Source organism: Toxorhynchites rutilus, chromosome 1, assembly GCF_029784135.1.
Source record: "Toxorhynchites rutilus septentrionalis strain SRP chromosome 1, ASM2978413v1, whole genome shotgun sequence".
In the NCBI taxonomy this organism is placed as follows: domain Eukaryota; kingdom Metazoa; phylum Arthropoda; class Insecta; order Diptera; family Culicidae; genus Toxorhynchites; species Toxorhynchites rutilus.
The window spans coordinates 168,216,702-168,229,125 of NC_073744.1; the positions used below are offsets into that span (position 1 = coordinate 168,216,702).

At 39.2% G+C, this 12,424-nt stretch overlaps 1 protein-coding gene across 4 annotated transcripts in view; it reads left to right on the top strand.

The window, feature by feature from the left end:
- Positions 1 to 12,424, top strand: part of LOC129781166 (uncharacterized) — a 51,352-nt gene that overhangs the window by 15,102 nt on the left and 23,826 nt on the right. The gene's annotated exons all lie outside the window — the stretch shown is intronic.

Consider the following 12,424-nt stretch of genomic DNA (forward strand, 5'->3'; position numbering starts at 1 on the left):
AACATATTCAAACTTTGATTCTCTTTAGCTGAGATTCGGAATTCCATTCAACAGTATATAATATTGTCCAATTTGAATGTTTATCTCAAGTACTAGTGTGCAAAATTACACTGCTGGGCTTGAGTCGGTCTTGGTTCATTCTAGAACGCAGATAATTTTTAATCAATTTTAGCTTGCTGAAATTGCGTTGGCACGATGCCACTGTAACTGGAAGCGTGAGCAAAACTCGGAGCGCCGTCTCGATGGTAGAATGAACTGCTTTGAGAGAATATCTAACAATAATATTCAAAATGTCCGATGGCGTCGCAGAGTTCAGGTCAGGAAATAGGTCCTTCATCTGCGTCTTAACCACATCCACCTCTGATACAAGTTCCTCTGTATCATCGTCTGAAGAATACTTCCGTCCGAAATTTGACGCAGTCTGCTTCAATTGATTCATGCCCATAGATGTTAGTCCGTCTCCACATTAAAAATCTAATGCTATATCCGCTATAGCTCATCCATGCTGTTCCAACTGTAATACAACCAAACAGGACACTGAAGCAAAATCTGGTGGCCAAAAAATGCGCTCCAAAATTGTACAACAAGGTTTTGACGATGAACGAAGGATGCATGCTGATGAATGACGAAACGTACGTAAAGATGGATTTATGACAGCTTCCAGGCTTGAAATTTCTAAGGCCACTGCCAGCGGAGATGTTCATACAAAATTCGAGTTCGTTTCGCTGATAAATTTGCAAGGAAGCTCTTGACTTGGCGGAAGATTTGTTGCTGTGGACAGAAAACTAAGGTTCTTGTCTCAAAAAAGACAGTGGGCTCGAAATGTATAGGGAACAGTACCCGCAGAAACGTCTCCTTCCGTTTATTAAGGCTCACAAAGGTCCGACGAAGTTTCGGTCAGCATTGGTGGAGCTGTCACTACAGTTACGCCAAAAAAAAAAAATTGAAAAAAAAAATATTTAAAATATTAAATTTATTATTGAAAATGACTTTATTGTTTTCCAGGTTTTCTCATTCACTTATCGCGTAACATGGAGGGCGCCCAGACATGCGTAGCGGAAAAATTAAAAGGGTATTGGTGTAATGTGATGTTGGGAGTTTCAATTTTGCGAGAATCAAAGAGAGATTATTAATTTCATGTATTTCATGATGGATGTTTTTCCTACTTATTTGAAAAATGAAATATAGTACAGGGAAAGAATGCTATTGAAAATTCTTGGATTTTGGCGCCTCAAAGGGTCAGCGCCCTCGGAAAATGCCGAGTTTGCCACCCGCACACTACGCTTCTGATTATGACTACTTTTGTACCACCTTGTATACATTAATCTTGTTTCCATCGAATTTGAATCACCTTGTACCCCAGCAGTAAAACATCACACTAATTCATCTAGTGATGTCTAAATTTTTCATTTATTCGATTATCGATCAATCGTTGGGGCATTTTTCAATATTCGATTCATTCGAATAATTGTCTTTCCATATTCGATTAATCGAGCGAATATTTTTTTCTTGTAATAATCACGTATCATGTTGCGTGGTCTATCAGGTTGTCGATGTTCCATTATTGGATAAAAAATGTTGAAAAAAAATGCCTTCTTTCATTAATCGCGATTACAGTGACAATTATTCGATGTATTCATATTTTGATTTTAAATTATTCAATACAAAATTACTCGATTATAATTTTAGATATTCGATTATTTGAATTAATCGAACGATAAACCGATGTCTCTAAATTCAACTAACTAATAAAGCACCTGAAAGAGAATAGACGTGTGTTTCATTGTTCTCTGACCTACAAATAAAGCAGTTTCAATGTTAAAAGATTTTCCAAACTTTTCGGTATTCCAGTCAATACTACGTAAAAGTAGGTAGAGATCGGACTCGATATATGATTCGATTATATACATTTTTTTTATCTCTTTTGTTCATTTATTCAGGCTCATTAGCATTTTAGCTGTAACAGAGCCAGGTTTTAATTGTGTACATGTCTTCGGTCTAGATAGCACAACAGCCCGATGTTTCTTGCAGAGCAGAGCAGTTGTATGGATGAATCGATCTTTATTCGCCCGTGAATCGATCCCCATCGCTGATGATTGTTGCGTGGACGTAGTTATTCTATAACAACATAAAGATGGTCAATTGAGGGTCCTTAGTTCTGAACTCACAATCGATCGCTCAGTGAGCGAACGCGCAACCAATGTGGCTACGAAGACTCCCGATATACAATTAGGGACTCGATTATATACTGTTTGAAATATTTTTTATATTTCAAATATGACTTATTTTAAGAAAAAAAGGTATCCTTTCAACGTTAACAGTGGGGTAAACATTGTAATTTTTGAAGATTTGGTCCAGCTTGGCCATAGCCTTCTTCAAAGCAGTAAAATAGTTTTGCTTGTTCGTGACGATAGTTTTGTCCATCTTGTAAAAAATGCGAAAAGAACATGGTTTTTGCATAATTTCGGGTTGCTGAACACGAATTTGGAATTTGGCCATGAAGCTCGTAATCCAATTCTTTGGGATATTATGGCTCCCTCCCACTGTAGTATTTTTTACATACTTTTTCATATAATTCTATGACCACCTCATTGGAAAAAAAATCACGTAGTTTATGGAAGACCCCTCAAATCAAACAAATTCTGCTATAAATATAAAAGGGAAAAGAATATTTCAAAATCGTTCAATCGATTTTAATCCCACACCAATTATTTTGGAGCTTGTTTCGGGGTTCGCAAAAAACCTACGGGTGGTATTGTCATCATTGCTGTTGCCAGAACCTCCAGGCTTTGGTTTGTCAATGATGAGACTCATTCTAGTTTTGAAGCTTTCTAAAATGTTAAAATTCCACTGATTGATATTGCTGGGCTGAAATACGGATTTTTTCTTAACTGATTTTTTTTGTGACATGACATGTGTTTCGAACCCAGATTTTCACCAGCACTTGAATTCCAGCCGATATGAAATATAAATCATGCATTCAAAGCATCGTGTTCAACCATGTTAAACTCCGATATTATAAATTTACAAGCATAACAGCGTTGCGCAGAACTTGTATTTGTTAAGGAATTCACGCATGTTTCATCAATAAATGTGAGGAATAATGAGAATGAAACAATGTCTATACTGCTTTTCATCATTACCTCCAATGGTTTTAATTAAATAATTTCATTTTCTTTTTTATGACTTTCTAATTGTAAATTTTGTGAAGTTGACCCCGAATTTATATTTTATCCTCTGCAGATTACTGTGATACGAAGATTTTCATCAATGGATTATTACGGTTTTGAATCCTAGATAAAATTTCAGTATTGCAGAAATATAGTTAAAAAATTGCTATCGCTTTTCTCACTAAAACGACAATTTGCGCAGTTTTGCGCTACAACGGACAGTGTTCATTTGAAAGCTTATGTTTTCATCTCTTTACGTGTTCATTGTCGGTTGTAGATGCCGGTCCTGAAGGCCCTCGTCGTTCTTCCGTCGCACTCGGAGTCTCCTTTTCTTGTTAAACAGCTCGAATTTGGACTCGCCCGACTAAATAATGTTCTTCCAGAACTTCAGCGGCTTGTTGACATGGCTCTTCTGAAGTCGTTTTTTTTGTTGGCGTTGTTGATCATCGGCCGCATTTTGGCGAAGAAACCATTCAAGGCCCGTTCCACCAAGCGTCGTCGAATGGGGCGATTGGAAAGGTCCAGATCCAACCTTTCTTTAATCGCCCGAATGGTCGTTCGCGGGTTTTTCTTTACTTCCCTCGATGATTTGCGTATCCGTTCTTGCATCAGTCTTACGTTTCGGTGCTCATTCCAGTCGATCGACTACGCTGCCGAGCATCTGATGCTTCCGAATGTCCAGCTACGACCGCACTACGACTTACCCCATACTTCTCAGTTGAAACTCCTTACGCTGGAAGTCACTATCAAATTTCCTGACCTGTGTTGTGGTTCGCTTTCCTCCCATTTTCCAGAAACTTCCTCAGCGTCAAAAACACGTCACTAGGCACAAAAAGTTGACTAAACAGCTACGAAAATTATGTTTGTGTCAGATGTAAACAACTAGCTGTCAAAACCGAGGGGTGCATCGATGGCCGAAATACGGTAAAATAAATTTACGCAAGTGCATTTTGTTATGCCATACCCTTAAAGTTCCTATTTAGAAATAAAAGTTTTTTTTTGTTTTTCTAAAACAATAAATCAATGATAGGGGTATTGGGGGCAAATTGGTCATAGGGGGCAAAGTGGTCACCTGCTTGTTTGGTAGTATAACTATTGACTATAGATTGGTAGTTACTTAATGTTTGAAGAATTTAATGACTTTTGAGTCACCCTGTGCTTCAGTAGAGCTGTCGCATGTCAAACTATATTAGGCTGTCAAAAAAGTCCTGCGGTTTTTTTTTTGAATTTCCATTTGTTCATAAAATTAGTTACAATCATCTGTTTTAAGTCAAATATGCGCCGTTTTGTTCGATGACTTGTTCCCAACGAGATGCCAACTTCAAAATACCCCTGTTATAGAAGCTCGCTTCCTTATTGGCAAAAAACTCGGATAGCCAATTTTCACAGGCCTCTTTTGTGGCTAACTTCTGACTACCTAGCTCGTTCGTCATGGACAAAAACAGGTGGTAGTCACTTGGTGCAAGGTCCGGACTATACGGCGGATGCAAGAGAACCTCCCATCCGAGCTCTCGGAGCTTCTGGCGCGTCACCAAAGAAGTGTGTGGCCTGGCGTTGTCCTGATGGAAGACAATTGTGACAATTGAAAGTTGAAACCATCGTTGTGCGGTGGAAATGGAAACTGTATCGGGTCCATAAACTGCACAAATTTTATTGGCAGCTTGAGATGCATTTTTGCCTTTGTCATAGTACTACTGTAAAATATGTCGGATATTCTCTTTATTTTGCTCCATATTTGCGACACTATAACTCGCGAACGACTTAACCAAACAAAACACTGTCAAGGACTATATTATAGCGCCTAAAATACCTTTCCAACAAGCTATAGTATGACTCGATACAATGAATACAACTAGAACTACGCGCTTACAACGACACCTCGCGGAAATACCGCAGGACTTTTTTGACAGCCTAATGAATAAAAACAGAAATTGCTCTTTCGATAGCCATTAGGCCGTAGTTCTGTGCGCATGGTACCTAAGGAATTTCTCGTGAAATTTAGTTTATTCAATCTAATATGTTGGACAAATCATCAGTTTGGACGACTGTTCACATATTCTAGGGGAGGTGAACAGGTATTTTGTTTAATCTCAGCGATTAAATAGCATAGAAATTACTTTGATATTTGGGGGCAAAGTGGTCATAGGCGAATAACAACTTACAATGTCCTGTTTACTAAAGCGGTATATCAGCATCACATTCTACTCTTGAAGAGAATCCTTTTGTGACTTTGAACCTGGATAAATATGACACTCCAACAAAACCAAGCCGCATTATGCGGAACATTATTTTTTCTTACTACGTTTTTGTATGCATGAGAAAATTTAAATTGAGACTCTAGGTGAATAGGCCAAGCTTATTTCATACATGTACCTATTATATCAAATATGATTTCAACAAATTTGGACGAAAAAAACTCATAAATCTATCCCATTTAGCTTGATATGGGCGGGTGACCACATTGCCCCCACTAGGTGACCACTTTACCTCCAAGCAAAAAAAAAGTTCGATTTTCACTTTTTTTTTCTAATAATGAAAAATGTACTATTTTGAATTTTTATAGTAAAAGCCGTTTGCTATCTTGAACAACAATGAGTTGAACTGTAATATTCTTCGAGAAACGGGAATTGGAGCGGTATGTGGACGCTGGAAATGGGCATATTTCTTAGGGTGACCACTATACCCCCACTTCCCCTACTGAAATGGCAAAATGGTTTACTGCTCACCTACTTTTACGTTACGTTGACTGGAATACCGAAAAGTTAGCACATATTTTTAATACTGGCATACTTTGATTTCAAATGAGGGTGGATATTGAGGGTGTTTTTTTAAGAAGACTAAGAACATTCGATTCAGACCTGGACGGTTGATATCTCCATTACAGTAAAACCTGTTTTTGTGCGGTTTTTTTTCGTGCGAATTTGTTTTTTTGCGATTTTTTTATGCGGTTTTCTGGTCTTGTGCGGTTTTTTTTTATGCGGTAAATGAAAAGAAGCATGTTACTCGACACTGCTTATTGTATAATCTTCGAGGTCGATTATGAATACAATCGGTTTATTCATTTGGCATTTCATCAGTTTTATATGTTTTGCTTCTCACAAAAAAAGAAAAAAGAATTGTATGAAGATTTACTCAGATGTTAAAATTGCGGGTTTTGTAGAGAGTTAATCGCTCCCTCTACTCATGACTCCCTAATCTTCTAAATCTCATAATCTTACAATCAGCAGGTTTCCCATATGAAAATGCGATAATGCTTCAGATCTTAAATCTTCTTAACCCCCTGTGGAAGTCAGTTTTGCGACAAACCTGTTCCCCCCATCATGACGACAGAACGGCTCGGAGCCAGATTTCTCGTCACTTAGCACAAATCATGACAGCGGAGTGACCTTGAAGCGAGCGTTTCGGCGAATATACACAGATTGTCAAAGATTGATGATATGACACCCGCTTCTCCACAAGTCGGAAAGTCCAATCGATTCACGCAAACGAGCAAAATAACACCTCCATGCGGACGCAGCAAAAGATCTCAAATTACTTAGTTCCCGCAAACGGTGACGCGTTCGAATTACGTAACACGCCGGACACGAATTTTGTTGCAAACTAAAATTTAACGCTGAGATTAGCGGGATTCATTTCATTCCACAGCAGAAAAGTGATGGACATCCATCAAATCACAGCATCGGAGCCATTTCTAAATAATTAACTAATTCGAGCCACCCCGCGTGTCTCCATTACACACGCTCGACATCGATAATTTGCCTCCATCCCCCCATTATAAGGTGGTCTTGCGTGGATGTGGATGTCTGTCTGTCTCTAATGGCACTCTCATTCCTCCAGTTCTTGTCGCAAAGAATTAATTAGCCCTGATGGCTGTGAGTTTTTAGCGCGCGCTAACAACAGTCCTTGCTCGGATTACGTGTAGCACAAACAACAAAAACACAAACACACCACACCACACACACATACTCTCGCTGCTCATCATATCAATTGTGGCAAATACTGCACAAATGCCACATCGAACGGATGGTCCGACCATGCCGGGTAATCACGTTCGCCAAAAAAGCATAAACTGACGTTTTTCTTCACCCGTGTTATCGCTCACAAATACACACGCATGCAGATTAGGTCTCTTGGCCGTTTGGCAGTCAGTGCGGAGCCGTACCGAGAGACACATAGAATCGTAAAAGCTGAGAGGTCACCACCGCCGCGCCAAGCCAAGCGCAGGCTGTGGTTTGGGGGGTTTGGGTGATTGATTGACTAACACACATCGCGCGACTAACAAACAAAATGCGAGAGCGTCACGTATTGCTGTTGTTGTACACTCGACAGGTTCATGCCGATGGTGATCTTGGAACACAACACTTTGGACCTGTGACGAACCACTGATAGAGAGACATGCCTTTGCTGTTGCCCCTTGCCTATCGCTTGCGGTTTGCTGCTATCAGTACTTGACATTCGGTTGGGTAAACACGGGTGAATACGAGCTAGCTGTAAGCTTGAGTTGATGTGGGACCTGGACCGGGGGTTATTGCGGGGTTTGAAGATCCGTGGGCAACGACGGGAGTAGCACTGATAAGGGCAAGTGTACTTTTCCAGGAAACCGTTTGGCGGTTCAGAACGAAATGGTTGACTAGCTGTTGCTTTCCGAGGGTACCAACAAGCGTGTGTGAGAGAGGTGTTTATGAGGTGGAGAATGCAAACTGTTTTGAAAAAATAACGGTTCTTAGTAGAGCTTTGAGCTACGTTCATCTGGGCTTCTTCTTTTGTTGCATGATCTGTTATTGAAATATGTACATTTCGGATAGTGCAAAAAAAGGAGTCTCTTTCTTTTCAATAGCCAAGCAATTTCTCGATGATTTCGAATAAATTTTTTTGAATTTATGATTGCATGATATGGTCGGTGTTTCGAGTGATTTATTGCATTAGGTTAAGAATTTCGTAAGCTAAATACGACATTTATCAGATTTGGAAAATCCCGCATATAGCTGGAATAACGTATCGAAATTGTTTTGAATGATCAGCAAAAACCGCTTATAGCACCAAACTTCTAGTTCGTTTTTCTCAGAATCATAAAAGTGTCAGTTGAGTTAAGCTTACTTTGTAAAGAATTCTTAGAATGCATTCGCAAGCAAAATGGAAACTGATGCATGATTCGATTTCGTTTCCGTCTTTGCTTCTAGCCTGCAAAAGGGCCCTTGCAGGAAACTCAACTCCCATTTCTCTCCATGTCTTGAGAAAGACAATTCATTCCCGCTCGATGGTCGACGGCGAACGTTGTTCACTCACGAACATGTAACGAGAAGTGTTATGATGTACGGCTTGGATTTCGCAGGTTGCTTCGATTTGAAGTCTATGTTAGAGAATCGCCTAGCGGATTTTTTGGATCAATAAGTAATAGGCATATTTTTTTTATCCCATTTATTTATTTAAGGCTCATTAGCATTTTAGCTGTAACAGAGCCGAATTTTAATCGTGTACATGTCACATGGTTATCTATAATTAGCACATTACACAGTTGCCATTCGCCAGTATTCCTTCTATACCATTACATATGGTACATTCACACAGTAGCCATTTAGGCGTAAGGGTATTCTTTCTGTTCTTCCATTATCCAGTTGGACCACCGGACAGCGGAGACAGTTGATTGATCATTGTTGAGTTATTTATAGAACAGTAGCCCGATGTGTCTGGCAGAGCAGAGCAGTTGTATGGATGAATCGATCTTATTTCGACCGTGGATCGATCTCCATCGCTGATGATTGTTGCGTGGACGTAGCTATTCTGTAACAACACAAAGATGGTCAATGAAGGCCCTGAGTTTTGAACTCACGATCGATCGCTTACTAAGCGAACGCGCAACCAATGTGGCTACGGAGACCCCCAATAGGCATATAACGTGTGGAAATTTTATCTCTCGAATGAAGTGGTTATCATACCATTTCGATCAGTTGGTTAGGAGGTATTAACGCACAAAATCTTGTTGTGCCGGTGTAATGCTCTCGTTTCCAAAACCTTGAACTTAAATCCGAGTTTGAGTGTGGTAACTCTCGCTTGAGGTAACGATACCCCATTTCCATATCCCAAACCTGAACAGTCCACAGTGCACAGTGGGGGATCGCTAGCCATCAGGCAAAAAATGAAAATTGCCTCAGCTGTTTCGTAATATTTTTCCTTTCTTGTTACAGCATTCAAGAGCTTAAATCCCAAATTTGAGCACAACATCATAAAATCTGATTTTTTATTACTTTTCAAAGCATAGCATATTGACGGTTTTTGACATTTTTTTGAAAGAAAGTACATTACTTTGAAACGCTCTGCAGCTTTACTGAAAGCTTGGATTTTTTTTGCGGTCAAAGGAGAAGTTGTTCAAAAAACTATACAAATCAAATCTCTTTCATTAGATATTGTAAAATTTGATAATATTAGGCCCGACAAAATAAAAATGAATGAATAAAAAGGATTTTTATAGAAAATCAGCTCAGAAAGTTGCCGCAGTTCGCCACGGTTGTGACTACATGCGAAATTTAGGTTAAAATATAAACTTTCAAATGAACACTGTCCACTGTAGCGCAAAACTGGACAAATTGCCTTTCAAGTGAGAAAAGGGATAGCAATTTTTTACAATTTTTTTAATAATGATTTTTTATCTAGGATTTGATTGAATCAAAACCATAATCCTTTGATGAAAATTTTCGTATCACAGTAATCTTTTCTGCGCTCCCTCACAGTTCGAAACAAACTGAATGCGTTTCAGGTCAGGTCAGCTAATGAATCCCTCGATCCCTCGCCGTCCAGCTCGTCCAGCAAAGATGTTGTCCAGTCGGTGTCCTCAGGAAAAATGAATGCGTTTCAGTTTCGGTTTTTGGTTATAGAGAATTTAAACTTTTCAGTTCATTCGTCCCTAGCCTTGAGAAAGGCCCTTGGAAAACTTTACTCTACAACTACACTACACCTAAACCCTCATTGCCTTGAGAAAGGCACTCGATCCCTCGTTGTTCAGCTCGTCCAGCAACAAGGTTGTCCAGTCGGTGTCCACATAAAGAATGGATGCGTTTCACCACCAGAATATCGCTTAAGTATGCTTTTTGTCCGTGATTGAATCGAGAGAAGGTGTGGTTTACGATGGCAATTTGGAAGGCAAACTAGCGGCGAATGAACTCTATGAGTTTGAAACTTTCAGCGACTGAGCAATAATCGATTGAAAATTATATGATTTTCGCGATGCGAAACATTTTCAGTTGCGCGCGCATCCAATATTGGGTACGAAAATATTCTACTAATGGGGAAGGCACTTTATTGAAAAATTACAAAACCAAATGCATTCGATCGCAGCAGTATTATATGGATAAAAAACATTAAAATAAACTCTTTCGCTTGAACGTATTTTTCAGTTCCAAGGGGAACTGGCAGATTATTTTTCAGTAACCAAATGAAAAGAATTCCGCGCGTGTATGTGTGTGTGTGGCGGCTGCTCCGATGCCTCAAGCGGAACCGTTTTTCGATGAGAGTACTCTTGGTCGCCTTTTCAGTGGCATCACTCTCCTCCTGATGGATTCCCTTCTGGCCTAAGATGCACAAACAAGCTCTTGGTGACACCGTTCATCAGCGCTTTCATGATGAACGAAGTTAGCTTCATCAAAACAGCGACAACATGCCTCAATTAGAGATGGGCAAACCGTTCACGAACGGTACGAAAGAACAAAAACCGTTCTTTGAAAAAGAACGGTCGTTCTTATATTATAAAATACCTTTCCAACAAGCTATAGTATGACTCGATACAATGAATACAACTAGAACTACGCGCTTACAACGACACCTCGCGGAAATACCGCAGGACTTTTTTGACAGCCTAATATGATTGATTGTTAGTGAAAATCGCTGCTGATTTTTTTCTCTGAATGAACATTATGATATATGGTCTTACATGGAACCTGTGTGTTGTTCAATCAGAAAATATCAGATTATCACATATACTTTTGTCGGCCGATAAACATATTTTTACATACAGTGTGCGACTTTTCAAGAAGAAGCAGTTTATCTTTCCCCACTAAATTTCAAAAATTAAAATCCAATACGTACACTATCCAATCCAACGATATCAATTTATAGCTGTCTATTGATGTTGGGTTCCAGCTCACATTCTATGTTGTTCCTAATACCACTGAACGAAAGAGCAAAAGAACGGTTTAAAAGAACTGATTCACTTAGATGAAAGGTTAGTGACTGATCCGTTCATCAAAGTGAACTATTTTGCCCATCTCTAGCCCCAATCGCTGTTCAATTATAACTGAGCGGATTTCCGAACGGCGCTCGCTTATATACCGATTGGTGATATCAAAAGCCTGTTTTGAAAGCAATTTTAAGGCTATTGCAACATGTTTTTTGATCAAAAAGTAACAAGTATATAACGCGTAGGCATTTTATTTTACAAATGAAGTGTTTATCATACCCTTTTGTTCAGTTGTTTAGGAGTTATTAACGCTCAAAATCTACGGGGGAGGATGCCATGAAATCCAAAAAAAATTGATCACGTGCTTTATGGACGGCCCCAAACAAAAACAAGGATGCCAGATCTGTGTTCAGCATTCCACTGTGCAGTGAGGCGACTCCATACAAAAGCTGGTCAAGCAAAAAAGTGTCGTAAAGTGCGAAAAAAAAATCATTATTCATTATTCATTATTCAATTCATATATTTAAAATGTTATGGAAATTTGTCTAACGACTTTGATCATTATTGCTACAAGGGGTGGGGGAGGTGGTCCAAAACCCGCAGTTTTAGCGTTACATAATTTGTGCACCATGTCTATCATCCTCATAGCACCCGTCTGGTTTTACCAGTCAATTTTCAACGTGAGTGTATAAGATTGATTTTTCTTCTCTCGTCTTCCATCTAACACAACTTCCGACTTGCTGCACGAACAGCGGTGAAATTTTATCGCCGGAAGGGTGCAATTTTTAAAACAATCCGCAATAAAAAAAAATGTGGCCATCTCTGAGCACACGGCTACACTAAATAATTGGTAAATGTGGTTTAAAAACAAAAATCAATCGAACAAAATTTCCAATGGAGCACCGTGAAATTTGACATTCAAGCTTGAACGTTTTATGGGTTGCTATATCCATGCTCCGAATACATCCTAAAGTTTGTTATTATTTCCACCAAAAACACAGACCCATTAAAAGCATCTATTATACTTGTCATTGCCATTTGTGTATTCGAACACAATCATTCAGTTGCGTATAGCGCGGATTTA